We start from the raw sequence: 17,388 nt of genomic DNA, 5'->3' as shown, positions 1-17,388 counted from the left end.
ATCTAGAAGAGCCCTTGGTAAACTTTGAAGTGGGACCCTTAAATGAAGAATTAGAATTTTTGAGTAGATACAGGAGCAGATAAGTCCTGTCTCAACAAAGTACTAAGAAGTATAGTATAGTATAGTATAGTATAGTATAGTATAGTATAGTATAGTATAGTATAGTGAAAAACATCTGAAGTTAGACAAAAACAGCTAGGTAGAAAGGATATCCAATAGCACCAAAACTGGCCAGTAATACTTAACTTGTAATAAGTGATGTGAAAGTAAAAGGTACCTTATTGTTGTCTTGTTGTGTGCGTGAGAGTGAGTCACAAAGTCAGCCTCAACTTCCCGGGCACGTGGGAAGGGGGCAGTGGAAGTGTGTGTATGTGTGACCTTCAAACCAGGCTTGTGTCCCCCAGGCGGGTGGGGGCTGTGGCCAAAGAGTGTGTGTGACCTGCAAACGAGACTAGTTCTCCTCAGGTGTGTGAGGGAGCCGTAGCTGTGAGAGTGTGAGTGACACGCAGACAGCCTCACAGGTGAATGTGCACCAGAGGCAACCAGAGCCAGGGCCCTTCCAGGAGGCCCAGAGATGCTGAGACCTGTGGGCCAACCCCAAGGTGAGGGGAGCCACAGTGATTTTCTAGCAGTAATGATCCAGTTTGTGTCTTGAGGGTGTGAAGGAATGTGTGAGAATAAATATAGACAAATTAGAATAGAGGTAATGTAGATTGTGCATTATAAGTTTTACCACATCTCCTTAGAGGGAAGTGTATTGTGTAGAAGAATGGCGTAAGAAAAAAAAAAAGGAAAAAAATTCAAGTGTAAGGGGTTGAAAGAAGTATTTAAGCTGTAAGTGAAAGTGAGAAACAGAAGCAAGAGATAAATAGATAAGATCTTAAAAAATAGAACAGAAAAACCAATGAATTAAATACACAGAAAAATAGGGGAATAAAAATACTTTGGGAGTTAAGTTAGCTGAGAAATACAACTCCTTGCAAAATACAGAGTATGTAGAAATTGATGAGAGAAACATGCAAGCTATGGAAAAAGAGAAATTAACCAATAACATTAAACAGAGAAAACTGAGTTTTGATAAAATCATTAAATTGCAGACCACTAATGTCTGTGTTTGAAAGCCCGTTTCAGGTACTCTTCATTACTAACTCGACTGTGCAGACCAAAAGGAAAAGATTGGACTCACATCACTCTCACCCCCTGCCATTGGACCAGGATTCAACACCAGTTTTTTTTTCCCTCTGGCATTCCGGCATTGGACCGGACTCCACCCCTTTGTCCTTCTGGCATTGGGCCAGAGTCCTAGTTTTTCCCTCTGGCATTGGACCAGAGTCCACATCACTCTCACCCCCCGGCGCTGGACAAGATTCATCTGCTTCACAAGTTAATTCACCTGAGTATACTGTGATTTAAAGATGACTCTCAGAAGGAAAAGTCAAAAAGACTGAACTGTGTGGAAAAAAAAAAAAATTGGTATCAGAGTTCTAATATTGCTTAAAATGTTTTAAGACTGTTCTGTGTAAACTATGTTGGTAAAAAGTTTAAGACTGTAAATAAGTAATTCTAGTTAAGTTCCCCAATTTATTTCTAAAGACTCCAGGTTAATCCTCTACAGAACACTCCCCTGGGAGGGGAAACCAAAATTGGTAGGGAACAGACCAAGAGAGGTTTAACCAGAGAAACGGGTAGAAGGGACTCTAAAGAGCTTGGAAGCTTTTCCTCAGTAAAGTTCCCCAAGAGGCAAGGCCGGGTGGGCAGGCTGTGTGAGATGACCCATACCGGACTCTTGGGAAGGGCAGTACTGATGGCTCTGATTGCTGGTGGTGCTCAGGGGAGCCCAGCTGAGCCGTGCAATGAATGCTACCAACCCCTCTGTGAGGAGGAAGTGAGCTCCTTGTCGAGAGTCCACATCAGTTCTAACCCTGATTGTGTTAACCTCTCCCAATTGGTCTTTTATCAAAAAAATAAGAGAGTGTATTGGATAATATACAATACTGCCACTTTTAGGCAGCCACTCCTAGGAGAGTGCCCTATAGGGGAAGCCTGGTTGTGCTTTAAATGGGATGCTGCTGAAACAAGCTCAGCAGATAAAGTAAAAAGCAAAGAAATGGTGAAAATGGTAAGAAAAATTGTTTGTTATAAGTATTTATATGAGTGTACTGGAAAAGAGATAAACCCCTTTAGGAACACATTTCAGGGGAGCCTTAAACCCCTAGATTTGATCTCGTCTGGCAGCTGCACCGCTGGAGTGATAAAACCAATTTTCTTATTACCCAAAGAAACTGGATCAAGTTTGGGAGTTCCTATATATAATTTGGGAGAAATTAAACAGAACAGGCACAGTGAAATAGAAATTGAGAAAATCCAAAATTGTAAAAGCCAAATTCGGATCCCAATATCTATGTTAAACAAAATTATTCGGCTCCAGGCAGTATTAAAAATAAAGAATTCAATTATTAGGAACATTTCAAACGAAATAAAAAGGTTAGTATGTGTAAATAATGAAGATCAAACTCCTACACTTGATCCCAGTGGGTGGGAGAACCTGGAGATTTTCAAAAAGGATGTGTGGGAAAAGGTAGTTTTTCTCGCTGTGTGTGCACTTGGAGGATTGCTATTTTTACTATGCTTATTTATCTGTTTCAGTAAAATAGTGTTTGCCGTGAAGACAAACCTGAAGAAACCAAGGAAAGTAACAAGGTTAAGTAACCGTGATTACCAAAGTGCACAAGAGATTTATAGTAGAATCAAAACAAAAATTAAGAGTTGATGCGAGCTTAGAGTTTAAGCTCGATCAAAGAAAAAGAGGGGGGACTGTTATGAACAAAAACTCGGTTAATATTTTTTTATGAGAAAAAGTTTCAAAAAGGCAGCCAGACCACTGGCCCTGCCCAAGTTCTGTGTGTTTTGTTATTGTAATCACAGGTCGTTGTCGTTAATGGTTGTTTTTGTATTAGTAAAAGCCCTGGCTGGGGCGAGGTAATGGCCCTTCTCCTGGGTGGGGACCTTGCCCGAAGCTAAGTTTTACCTTTCTCAGAATAGGGAAGACACCTGAGAAGGTGGGGGGGGTTATGCAAAGTGACTCGCAAGACCAGAATGCTTTGTGGGACCCCCATCTCCAAACTCATGGAGAAACCCCAAAAACAACGAGCCACCTAAGAGTTGAGAGACTAGAGTGATGTCTGGAAGTGAGGAACCGAGTGCTGAGCCTGCAGAGACGCGGAACACCTTCGGACCCTCTCGCCCTGACCATGGGAGTTGACCCCGGAGCTGAGACCAGGCCGACTGAGTGGGAGGGGCAACATCTGACGGCAACATCTTATGGGATCAGGAGGCCCTAAAGGCTCCCAAGAGGATCTGATCCCCAGCTCTGCCCCTAGTGGACAAAGCTGCGCATATCCTCCTCCTCTGAGTCGCCCTGGGAGACGACGGACGCTGCAGACCCGTCGAGCCGCCCAATCCTGAGCTGATCACTTTTTAATAAAGGCATTACACAGGAGAAGAAGTCTCCTGGCCCTTGTTTATTTCACTTAGCATTGTAAAAGTGTAAAAGAGCAAGTGTCTTTAGTAATTGTATTCTTTTGCACTCCAATAAAACACAACAACAAATCCTAGGATCTTCTTTTTAATTGCATCAATGTATCTCCAAAACCAAAGCTTAATTCTCTAAGTACATCTTTTTCCTTTAGCTTCATGTCCAAGGTTAGTTTTTACGTGTTGTACAGGTCGTTATCAAGGATAGCAGAAAGACCTTTTGAAGTGTAGGAAAAAGGATTGTTTTGAGGGCTGTGTTTCCAAGTGGTGCTTGCTGGAACAGAGATGAACCAATTTGGCACATTAGCTCTCTCAGTTTCTTTACCCCTGAGTGTTATACTTTTCAAATTTTGTCCATATGTGTAGAGTCCTTTATAGGATTTGTGTCAGTGACAATCAGATGTCTTTGATCTGTCCTGTATCTGTTCAGCCTCCTTGCCATCCTGCAATATGGTGTCTTGTTTCCTGCAAAATAATGGCAAGATCTAGTGGATGATTTGGCTGCAGGCTGCTTTTGCCATCTGCTCATTACTTTGAACATTATGCACCCTGACCATAGACACTGGTACTACTGCACCTGGGAACCTATGTAAATGAATTTTTTTCTTCTCTGCTGAAGAAAAATTTCTGAATGGAAGTAGGTAAATGTTTAGCATAAGTTGTTTGGTAATAATCTGATTTCAGCATGAACAGCTGACAACTTCAGGGGCACTGATGTTCGATTTCTTTTGCTGACCAGTATTTGAGACACATATGACAGTGAGATTAATGCCTCTTCTTCATTGAAACAACATCCTCTTTTACCACAATTACCTAAAAAAATCCAAGCTTTATCAGAGAGACAAGTCCCCCTACTTTACTTTTTTAATTTACAAATAAAACATAACAATTGAATTGAAGTAATATTGTTCAAACCAAACTTATCTGGAAATAATAGATGAGCTGTACAAATTAGTCTTGTAAAACTATTAATGTTTAACATAAAAGTTAAAATCACATAGCTACACTACATAAAACTAGTGTAAGAGCAATTGTTCTTTCTTTTTTTGCTGCTCTTTGAAAGAGAAAATAATAAATAAAAGTGATTCAATGTCATAGTGAATTTTCAAAAATACTTTTGATATGTTTGCTCAGAAATACTTAAAAAAAGATGAAAGCCCAGAAACCTGGGACAAAACAGGAGCAAGAAAAAAAAGAATGGATACTGGAGACAACAGGATATTCCTTTTATTTAAGTTAATGTATGTGTGTGTGTTGAAGAGGAAATTGGATAGTGAATTTTTTTTCCTTTGCCATGCTGGGCTATTTTATTTAGTGAAAATAATAGCAGAGTGTGTGAGAATGACATATCTAACTTGCATTATTGAATCTCTGTGCACACCTTCTAAAAGTATACGTGATGAATTTTGGTATAAAAGATTTACTCTGCTCTGTGCTTAACCTTTTTAGTACTGCCAGAAAAATACTTTAAAAATCTTCCCTGAGAGGATACCAAATAAATAGCTTTGAAATGCATAATGCCAAACACAAGTCTTCTAGCAATAGCTGTATGTAAATTGAAAAACAAAAAAGTTAGCAAGAAACTGATGAACTGATGTGTTATAAATGGTCAAATTGTGAGCCAAAATTATCAAAAATTTAGCAAAGATTTATTATTTTTTCTGCGAGACCGAAGTTCAGTCTTCGAAACCACCACAGCCAAAGAGACAGTGTCGAGCCCGGGACCGGCGCTGGGTGAACTCGGATCTGACCTCCCAAGTGTCAGAGTCTCCCCCGTTCACACTCACTGCCTCGCATGGTGAGGTTTTATACAGTTTATTCTGCCTGAGGCAAAGATGACCAAATTTCCTTTGTGTCTCTTCACATGCATTGCTGTTTCTTTCCAGGTGCAGAGGTGGACAAAGGCTGAGTCTGGGTGTGCCATTGATGTAAATCGGCTTTGGAGGAGCTGTGTATTCAGATGTATCAGGTTGGCACCGCTGACTATCTTGATTGATGCAATCAGCAAGGCAATAATCGCTCTTGGGTGGCTTCTGACAACTCGGGAAACCGGTAATCATTGTCCTGGAAGCTTCTATTCTTATGTTAAGGCGTTGATGGTTATCTTAACTCGTGTCTGGGAACTAGTTGAATCTGAATAAGACAGCTGCTTGTGGCCGGGGTGTTCACAAGACATGTTTTGGATTTCACAATATTTTATATCATACATTAATAGCATGAGTTACCCCTACCATATATTACAATCCCTCCCCTTTTATATCACTAATTTAAGTAATGTTTCTTTTATAACCCGAATTGCTAAATTCTTTTTATTTCTACTTCTACCCGCCACCATTAAGGGTCTTTCACAAAAAGACTAACCTTTATTACACTATCCTGTACTCCCCTTGTGGAACACCCTGATACTCAGTATTATTTACATTCGTTTTCACTCTTTTCTCAAATTTTGCCAATACTATGGCAGCATTGCTGGCAGGCTTCTTTTCTCCCAGTCTCAGGATCTTAGATGTGTTGCCTCCGGAAGCCACCTCTGGGTCCACAGGTACTATTGCTACCTGCATCCCCTGGACCACGGAATGGATCAGTCTAATAAAACAAGGCATTAGACACGAAATAGGATTCCAGCTACTGAACACAGCACGAAGAACATTACTTTGCGCCACCAGGCTCCATCAAACAATTTGTCCCACCATGAAGATTGCAAAATCAAATTCCATTTTTGAACGGGGACATGGGCCACCTTCTTGATTTTGGCTGCAAATCCTCTTATGGTCTCCCCATAATCGTCAATCTCAATACAGCATTCTGAGTCATTGAACTTTCCACACACTCCCCCTTCTTTGGCCAGCAAATAGTCTAAAGCTATTCCATTTTGTTACACAAATGCCTATACCTGGGTGTGCTGCCAACTAAGTAAATCCAGGGCTTCGGAGCTGTGATTTGATACAATTTCCACCACTGCCTGTAGCCAAATCAGCCTGTTCAGTAGGTAAATTGGAGTCCTATACCCATAGCTTCCATCCTGAGCCCATGTGGCCGCTCCATAATAATCAATTATTCTTGCAGCCGGCCACTCTTCCTCCCCCCAGATTTATTTGCCATTTATCACTGGTATCATCTTTTTCAAGCTTCTCCTCTTCCTCCTCAGGGTCTCCTAATAGGTACAGTGGAGCCCCTAATAGGTTACTTTTTGTTCGAGGGAGAATGAAGAAAACTGGCCGGATCATGCCCAAAGTGCATGATCCTTTCCACCTTGGGAGTAACTTGCTGTATGCCTTTTTCCCACAAATCCAATAAATTACTTCTGGGGCTTTCCGTCTGATGTTTATCCTCCCTGGGTCTCCCCAGTATTCTCTCAGGCCCTCCAAGGATTGAAAAGAGTTGGTTCCAGGATTTTTGACCCAGCACAGTCCTATTCTTTTGTTCCATTTGCAATTTGTCTCGTTCTTCCGGCTCCAGTACCCCGTAGGGGGTTCTGGCTGCCAGACCTTGCCCTTGGTGTTTGAATTTACTGTCAGAGTAGACACACACAGAGTGTATCCCACCATTTTGGTATATTCCTTTCCTTCCTGACTGATGCAGATGGTTCCAGTCACCCTGTGGTCCAAAAGCCATCCCTCAGGCCTCTGTGTCAATTTTGAGACCCTTGGATTGTCCCATTTCAGAAGCTGTTCTGGAGCCAAACCTTCCTCTTTCTCTGCTGACTTCAGCCCCCCACAAATCCAGCAGTTTGACAATCCCAGTTCAGTTGCAATTTCGTGCATCATGTCAATAAATAGATTTCTGTCCAGGGAAGGTAGTTCCCAATCAACATATTCTTTCTCCAGTAATTCATACTGTTCTCCCAGAGTTTTTAATCTCTCCTGTTCAACTTGTTTTCTCCTCAAGGGAGTTCTGACTCCCTTAACTTCAATTCCTGAGTTATTTCTCTCATTCTTCCCTCAGGATCTTCATAATCTTTATTTCTTGTGAAACAGACAACCCTGTCATATTGCAGGCACACCCTATCATCATTCGCCTGTGCCAAATCCAATATGATTGGTTCTCTGTTCAAGGTAAATTTGCTATCAAATTTAACATTTCTTCCCATCCAATACATTTTCCCGTTCATCGTGCATATCTCCAGCCTCGCATTGTCATAACACAATGGATTCACCTGGTGATACGCGACAAAGATCAATTCCATCTTCCCCCCCAGCCCACATGATTCGGTTACATTGGTTACAAATGGGGATTGACATTATTTCTGCATTTCATTTCCGTATTTGATGCTAGTGCTCGTCTGACTGCCTGTTCCTTAGCCCTGCCTTGGGATTGATACACCAAATCCCTTTTTCCAATTCACATAATTTGACCCTCATGCTGTTTTTCCAATAGTACCTGCCAGGCTGCTTGAGACATTCTTCCAGGGCTTGGTATGCTGAGGGTTTCCTGTCCCCTTGCACAACTGGGACCACCTGAGTGCAATTTCCACATCATCTGCGGAGCTCTCGTTTCCACCTTTCATCGGGACCTCAGTGTGCAGACTCTGTGTCCCACACATGGCAAGGCTCAGGCCAGTCAGGATTCCCACTAGGCGTACTCCTCTGCCTTTGCCTCTGCCCCCTGGGGTGCCACCATCTTCAGGGCAGCAGGAATCTTCTTCAGGGAACACATTCTCTGACCTATGAGTCATACTATGAGTCATTCTCTGACCTATGAGTCATGAGTCATGAGAGCTGCATACTCTTTTTAAAGGTGCCCCACTGTAAAACCCTGATGGCATCGGAGCTGCATGGCACTTTGATTGACTTCCGGCACTCCACATCCAGAATTTCCACTTTTGATCTAAGTTTTCCACGCACCCCGTTCTGAAAAATCTGAAACCACTCCTGTGAATCTAATTCAATGATTCCCAAATTTGTGGCTAAGGTTAGGATTCAGTCAGTCAGCTCGAGCTCTTCCTCTAGACACTGAGTGCACAGCCCCTTCAGCCTCTGTCCCCTTTTACAGTGAACAACAAACACCCCCTGACAGTATTCACACTTGTAATGTACAAATGGATAGCATACACAATCAGACAGTATACAACTTAACCGCTCACCGTCGGTCATTTACAAGGACATTGGGGTCTGAGTTTCAGGTTGCCTGGGGAAGAAGCGACCCTCTACTCAGGTGCTTCCTCCTGATGCTTGACCTTCTTCAACCTAGACGCGTGTCCAGCCTTTCTCCGCCATCCAAATGGCCATGTCTGTTGTCAGGAGCACAAGAAAGGGGCCTTCCCAGTGAGGAGAGAGGGATGCATCTTTCCACACTTCCACAAGCACTGTGTCACCTGGTTGGATTTTGTGGATAGCGAATCCCAGAGGAGCACTCTGAGACACTGTCCATTGTTTTCTGAGTTCTTACAAGTTTTTGTTGATTGCATCCAAATATGGTTGAATCTGACAGTCCTTGAGCCTGGGGTGTCCCACCGGCATTCCATGTCTATATGGCATTCCATATAGCATTTCAAACAGTGAGAGCCCCATCTCTGAATGAGGTATCATTCTGATATCAAGCAATGCCTGCCTTTAGGCAGGCATTTCAACCAAGACATCCAAGTTTCTAAAATCAATTTCGATAACTGCGCTTTCAAAGTTCATCCTTTCCACTTGCCCTGAGCTCTGGAGATGCCACAGAGTGTGGTATTCCCACTGAATGCCTAGTGTGTCAGCCATCTGCTTAATAATCTTCGATGTAAAATGTGTCCCTTGGTCTGAATCAATGCAATTCACCACCCCATATCAGGGTACAATTTCCTCTAGTAATTTTCTAGACACCATCTGAGTCGTTGCCAGTGGGCTAGGAAAGGCCTCCACCCAATGAGTTAATTTGTCCACGATCACAAGCACAAATTTGAATCTCCCTACTTTGGGCAACTCTGTGAAATCAACTTGAATTCTTTCAAATGGTCAGTATGCAACGGGGTGACCCCCCAGGATGGCCTGCTTTGCCCTTGTTTTGTTGACTTTCTGACAAATCAGGCATCCTTTTACCTCTTGTTTGGCCAATTTGTAAATTCCCTTGCACCTGAAAAATTTCAAAAATTGTTCTGCCAGAGCCTGTGCCCCCCAGCGTGTTCATTGGTCCAGTTTCCACAAAATCCTCCTGGTAAAACCTTTAGAAACTGGTTCTCTACGGTCAGGTAATCTCCACTTGCCTTCTTTCAGTTTTCTTCCTATCTTTTCATAACAGTCGATCTCCTTTGGAGAGGGCTGTGGAGGATCATCTGGGACCTCAGTCCCTTCGATCTCTGGGGTATTCACTGTCATCAACACCACGGTCTTGGCTTCCTGATCTGCCAAATTGTTTCCCCTGGTCCGGAAATTAATTCCTTCCTGGTGTCCCCTTTACATGGACCACTGCAATTTCCTCCGGCCCCCTTAGAGCTTCTAAGATTTGTTGGATCAATTTCCCATGCATCAGTCCCTTCCCCCTTGTGTTGATCAACCCCCTTTCCTCCCAGATTTTCCCAAAAGTGTGAACCATTTCAAAGGCATACCTAGAATCTGTAAAAATTGTTCCCTTTCTCCCTTTCAGTCTCTTCAAGGCTCTTAGAACTGTGTACTGTTCGCAAGCCTATGCCGAGCAACTTGCACTCAGGGGACTTGCTTCAATCACTTTGCCCGTCTGTCCATCACAACTGCGTATCCTGATTTCCTTTTCCCATCAACTACCCTGCTTGATTCATCCACAAACCACTTTTCTCCTTCATCAAACTCTTCCTCTTCTAAATCCTCTCTAATCTTTGTAATTCAACCACCTCCACACAATCATGAACCAGCTCCTCTGAAGCTTCCCCAAACAAAAACTGCGCAGGGTTCTGCTCTGTTGTTGTTCGCAACTCGAAATCCTGTGAGTGAATCAAAATGGCCTCATACTTCAGCAACCTTGCATCAGTGAGCCATTTGTCTGCCTTCTGCTGTAGTATGCCCCCACATTGTGCGGTGCAAATACTATCAACGGTGTGTCAAAGGTAACCTTCTTTGCTTCCTCCACCAGCAATGCTACAGCGACAATCACCTGCAAGCAGGTGGGCCAGCCCCTGCTGACCGGGTCCAAAGCCTTGACAAGTAACCCACTGGTTTCCTGACCCCTGCCCAGTCCTGTGTCAGCACCCCATGTGCTGTGTGACTGCTCACATCCATGAACAACTGAAAGGGTTTCTTCACATCAGGGAGGCTCAGCACTGGTGCCGCTGTGAGCGCTTCCTTGACTCCCCTGAATTCCTCTTTGTCCGTTTTCGTCCATTTGATCCAGTCCATGGTGAGTTTCTCATATAGAAATTTCACTTTTTCGCTGTACCCTTCAATCCACTGCCGGCAATATCCCAACAACTCCAAAAACTGTCTGACCTCCCTTTTTGTTTGCGGGGGTGGTAAGGCAATAATCCCTGCCACCCTCTCTGGATCCAATTTCTTTTTGCCCTTGGTTAACCAATGTCCCAAGTACCTGACCCCGGGCTCTGTGAATTGCAACTTCAACTTTGACACCTTCAACCCCTTTCCCCTAAAAATTTCAAAAGCTCAATGGTGCTCAACCTTATGACCTTCTCCCTCGGATCTACAACCAACAAATTGTCTACATATTGTAACAATTTTGTCCCCTCTGTTGATATGAAATGACTTAAAATCTGCTCAAGTGCCTACCCAAATAATTTCAGGGAGTCCACAAAGCCCTAAGTAAACAACATCCACCTAAGCTGCTGCTTTCTGTTTGTCTCTGGGTCTTCCCACTGAAACACAAAATAATCTGCTGTCCTCCGCTAGAGGACAGGTCCAGAAAGCATCCTTCAAGTCAATCACACTGTACCACGTATCCTTGGGAGAAATGTTATTTAACAAAGTGTAAGGATTCAAGACCATGGGGAACGAAGTCTTAGTTCTATGATTCACAGCCGTTAAATCTTGTACCAGCCTAAAGCTGCTGTCTGTCTTTTTCACAGCTGGAATTGGGGTGTTGTGCCAAGACATGCACGGCTCCAATGTTCCTTTCTTTATCAACTCATCAATCACCGATTTCAACCCCTTTCTCCCCTCCATGGAGATGGAATATTGTTTGACCCGTATAGGGTCTTCTGGTCTCTCAATTTCAACATGAATCAGCTCTATGTCCAGACTCTCAGCTTCCCCTTGGACATACCATGCCCTCAGGTCTATTTTCTCCTTGTCCTGAATGTTGAGTTTATACATCCTCACCTTGAACCGAGACTTTTCCACTGCCAAGCCAATTTCCAGGGCAACCATCATGTCCTGCCCCAGCAAACTGAATTCTGCATCCCGTATCAGTAATATATTTCCTGTACGCTTTTTGTTTTCCGTTTTTATTTCTGCATCTTTTATGATCAGAGCTTCAAAAGGTTCCCCCTTTGCCCCAATTACCATTATGGAATCGTTGCTCAGAGAGCACCCCTTTGGCAGCTGCTCCACCACTGTCCGTTCTGCCCCCAAGTCTACCATAAACCACATTTCCCCCCTGTGGGGTCCTACTTTTAATTTTATCAAGGGCTCCCTCGGTGTTCCAGACCCCAAACTTAAAAGCCCCTGACACCCCTAATTGTCTTGAAACATCGCCTGGTCCTTGGCTTTGACAACTTCTTTGGATGTGTCCCTTTTGCTTGCACTCAAAATCTCTCCTCTGATCATTTGATCCTTTCCCTGTGAAGAACTCTGTTCCTTTGCTGGCCCCCTTTTTTGTCGTGTCTCTGCCCTGTTCCTGCTTTTGTGCTTCCCTTACCACAGCTACCAATACCTTTGCTTGGATCTTCTGGTTCTCTTCATCCCATCTCATGTAGACATTCTGGGCTTCCCAGAGTAGCTCCTGCAACCCTTGCTCCTGCCACCCATCTATCTTTTCTAACTTTTTCCAAATGTCCTCCCATATTTTGCCACAAACTGAGTTTTTAGCAAAACCATCCCAATTGGAGAATCAAGATCCATCCCTGAATACATTCTCAAACCCTTGCGGACTCTCTCCAACCATTCCGTGGGAGTCTCATCTTTCCCCTAGCACTCCCTGAGTACCTTGCTCATGTTCTGTCCCTTGGGTACCACTTCCTTGATACCCTGAATTATCATATTTCTTAAATTTATCATTTTCTGTCTCCCCTCCTCCATCTGGGCATTCCAGGACAGTTTCTGGTTTGGCCACCATTCATCCCCGCTCCCCCCATTGGGGTTCCTCTTTTCCCAATCTTTTGATCGCGGCTTGCCTGATCATGTCTCTTTCTTTGTTGTTAAACAGCGATCTTAGGATCACTTGGAGATCCTGATAGGTGTATGTGCTGGTCCCTAGAAAGTCATCTAGCCTTTCTGCCACCCTCGAAGGATCATCCATTAATTTTCCCACCTCTTTCTTGAATGCCCTCACATCACTGGTGTCAACGGGCGCATGTACGCAGCCGATCACTCCCGGGGCCATTGGCACCTCCCAAAAAGGGAAGAAGCCGGGCTTCTCTTCCTCATCTCCACTGTCTCCCGTGGTTGCCCTCCTTGTTCACTGCTTCATCCAATGGGCTGGGGGAGAGTTGTCTCTGGGGACAGTTACCTGTTTTTCTTTGGTTTTGGGAAGAGTCAGTGGCAGCGGTCGCTCACATGGGAGTGGAATCACTGCCTCCACTTGTTCACGTGGAGGGGAAGGTGGTGCTGAGACCTGACCCAGTGGGATCACTGTCTTGAGAGGCAGAATGGGCACCGGCTGTACCTGAGCTGGTCTGGGCTGGGGCAGAGGAACAAGGTAAGGAGGTGGAAGATTGTCCAAAGGTTCCCATTCCTTTCCCCTGTTTGCCACCCTTCGGAGGGCTCGTATCGGGTATAAACTTGTACAAGTTTACCTCCACATCTTGGCATACTCAATTTCCTCAAAATCCTGCGGGTGGCGATCAAATATGTGATCATACAAGGACTCACAAGTCCATGCTTCAAATGTGCCGAAAATCAGCCACACCACGTATTTTCTGGTGTCCCTCCCCATTTTTTCATACAAAAATGGATAATTTTCTCCTTGGATCTGCCCGCTCTCCTTGGGCTCTCATCCCAATGTTCTAGCATCCACCCCAACGGACTACCTCTTGGGATTTCTGGCAGAACTTTTCCAGGACCCTGCTGAGATTTTTCCTGGGGTTTTCTCTGAAACCTGCTCTTTCCCAACCCCATTTTTCCAAAAATTCCTCCTGTGATTTTTCTCACCTTGTCTCCTCTGGCTGGGACACTTGTCGTGAGTCCCAACTCTGTCTAATGTCGATTTCCTCAGCTTGTGAAACGCTGCCAGTCTTACTCAGTCAAGCGGAGAACCGTTCCGCTGACTTTCAACTGATCTCCGGTTTTCTTACTTGTTTTCTCCAGATCAGAAGGCAGACGGACTCCTAGAATTTTCTAGGACTGTCTCTTCCCCCTCCTGACCCAACTGTGACCAATTTTCCTCCTCGAACTCCCTGCGAGTCTCGGGTCTCATATGTATTAATCAAAAAGTGTCCGCTTCCCCCTTGACCGACCACGTCCCTTGCAGGATGGTGGAAATGCGATTGTGGGGTCCACACTTGCTTCGTGACAGAGTCACGTCTCACACACACACTTGGTCACACCTCACTCAACCATGCAATACTCACAGTTCCTTTTCCTGCATGGATTCTTCGTGCACATTTATTTCAAATGGAAAAAAACCCTCGGGCTCGGAGATCCCCTGGATCTTTCCGAGTTTCTGAGAACTGGGCCTGTTTTTATCCCTCTTTGGCTGTGGCTCTGGTTTCAGTTTGGTGATTTTTGATTGGCCTCGCGGACTCTAATCCTGCTCAGACCACTGAAATCAGCGGGGCGTCCTGAACGAGAAGGGGTCCTGAACCCCAAATTCAAATCATGTCGGGTTGTCACCAGATTGTTATAAATGATCGAATCGTGAGTCAAAATTATCAAAAATTTAGCAAAGATTTATTAATTTTTCTGCGAGACCGAAGTTCAGTCTTTGAAACCACCACAGCCAAAGAGACAATGTCGAGCCTGGGACCGGCGCTGGGTGAACTCGGATCTGACCTCCCAAGTGTCAGAGTCTCCCCCGTTCACACTCGTTGCCTCTGCCTCGCACGGTGAGGTTTTATACAGTTTATTCTGCCTGAGGCAAAGATGACCAAATTTCCTTTGTGTCTCTTCACATGCATTGCTGTTTCTTTCCAGGTGCAGAGGTGGACAAAGGCTGAGTCTGGGTGTGCCATCGGTGTCAATCGGCTTTGGAGGAGCCGTGTATTCAGATGTATCAGGTTGGCACCGCTGACTATCTTGATTGATGCAATCGGCAAGGCAATAATCGCTCTTGGGTGGCTTCTGACAACTTGGGAAACCGGTAATCATTGTCCTGGAAGCTTCTATTCTTATGTTAAGGCGTCGATGGTTATCTTAACTCGTGTCTGGGAACTAGTTGAATCTGAATAAGACAGCTGCTTGTGGCCGGGGTGTTCACAAGACATGTTTTGGATTTCACAATATTTTATATCATACATTAATAGCATGAATTATCCCTACCATATATTACATGATGTATTTGAAGCTGACAGCATTTTATTGAGCAATAAAAGAAAGAAATCCAATTAGTTCTCACTAGAAGAACAGTGAAAGTCTAGAGCTGTATTTTAAGGGGAAAATAAAAATAATTTAAAAAAATATTTTGTACAAATTCTGTTTATTTTGATAACTAAGATTTTGCAAGGATCCTGCCAGGAGAGTAAACTAATTTTGTGGTGGAAATTGCCTTGGTATTTTTAGCCATTGAATGAGAATGGCATTAGGCTCTATTTATGAGGTAAATTTATCCCATAGATGAGGTTATCTACCCAAGATGAGATATCAAGGGAATCCCTTTTCCATTTTGTAGACTGCAAAATAATTGGCAGAATTCTTTTGCATTTTCTCTGCTTAGTTTTTAACAATATAGGTCTAGTTTCTCCATCTCATAATGCACTGTTTAGGATTATCTAAAATAGTCAATGACATAAAAAATCAATTGCATAAGGAAATTGGGAAGATGTGTTCTTCAGTAGTTATTTCCCAGACTTCTGTTTCGCCTTCCTTCTGCTCTCTCCTTCTCCAAGATACACTTTCACTCCTTGTTTATATGGGAAATTCCATGGGGTTTATGATGTGTACAGAATTTAGAAATAGCTAGCAAATCTTTACTCATGTAGTCTATAATTCTGGCAGCATAGCTCTTTTTTGACAGAACATTTTCTTGTCCATTGTTCAACCTACCATTGTTTTTGTAAGTTCTAAACAATGTAGGTTCTACCACTTTTTCTGGAAGACTATTCCCCCATTTAGTAGATTTCATAATCAGCAAGAATGAGATATGTCCACAAGAGATTAAAATGGCCACAAATCTTACCACTTATATGTCATCCCCATCTGTCTGCTAGGGCTTCCTTTGAGAATCTAAAAAAAGCATTGAAATTAATAGATGAGTGGCATTATGAATAAATCTAAATGTGTTGGAAAGGATGCACTGAAAGAGGCAAAAGACCAGCTGTATTTAGGTTATTGCTGATTTCATTAACTTCACCCAGAATTTTTGATGTTGTTTTCTTTGTCAAGCTCTTTGCCACCCTGGTGATTGTTATAGGTAACCAGCTAGCTGGATGAGAGACAAGTCATAATATTGAAACAAGTTTCTATAACAACACCTGGAGTACCACCTATGAATGGATGCATGGCAGGTTGTCTAGAGAAAGTGCTCTGATTTTCCAGCTTTTTGAATTGCCCATGCATGGCATATCAGTAATTGCTAAGAGAAAAAGACTCTTGATATAGAAATAGTATTAAAGATTCAATCTCCACGGACAATGAGATTTGAAATTCTAAAGATGAAAAACTGGTTTACAGTATTGTATTATTGACATGGTGCTGTCACAGAGGCCTAACTGTTCTTGTTATTGTGCAGATCTAGGATAAAGGACATTCACTGTGCCATAAAATAAAGGGTGTAGTGTGTCAACAGAGACTGACGAGATATAAATAGATAAGAAAAATAGATCCCAATTTTTTGCTTCCAAATTATTGTCTTTACCTTAAATGTGTATGGCGGTACAGAGAAGAATGGTGGAAATGTAAGAGATATGTAAATTTATGGGCTTCTGTTATTCACATGCATGCTAATTTAACAAATTTACACTAATGGCTGAATAAATTTGTTATTCTGATATGGATTTTGAAAAAGATAAGTTAACAGTTACTTTTAAAGAAACCTTTGGAATTTTGTTTTTAACTTTTCCCAAGATTTCTAACTGAGATTAGCTTTCTGAAAAAGATAATGAAATATCTTTGATAGAAATAAGCAATGAGTTTAGGGTTTGGAACTGTTTGCTGCAGTTTGAATTTTTTGAACTTCAGAGCTTGGGGGACCTCAACAACAAGCTGCCTGCAGAAGTAAAAACTGAGAGAGGATTTGTGTTCATAGATTACCTTTCTATTAAACTTTGAGATGAAACACAGATGTTTGCTGCAATAGCAATATTCAGAATTAGTGAAATATCACAGATTTAACTTCAATTTTCCAGTTTATGCTGTAGCTTATCTCCTTACATTTTCTTTTAATTTGAAATATACTCTGACTATCTTAAGTACAGAAGGACTTTTCTGGGTGTTGTCTATGTTTTCAGAAAATCAAAGCTGTTCAGTGGTAAAAAACCCAACAAAAACAAATTACATAAGGAACAGAAAGTAGCCTCCCTCATTTTACTGCCCCAATACAGATTTTTCATAACCACACTTGTTAAGAGTCTCTGCAAAATTTCTTAGTGTTGTCTAGAAAAGGACAACTCATACTTTCCACTACTGCTTTGAAGTCAAAGAC

This window comes from Melospiza georgiana, chromosome Z, assembly GCF_028018845.1.
Source record: "Melospiza georgiana isolate bMelGeo1 chromosome Z, bMelGeo1.pri, whole genome shotgun sequence".
In the NCBI taxonomy this organism is placed as follows: domain Eukaryota; kingdom Metazoa; phylum Chordata; class Aves; order Passeriformes; family Passerellidae; genus Melospiza; species Melospiza georgiana.
The sequence above is the reverse complement of the archived record's forward strand: the minus strand, read 5'-3'. Positions refer to the sequence as shown.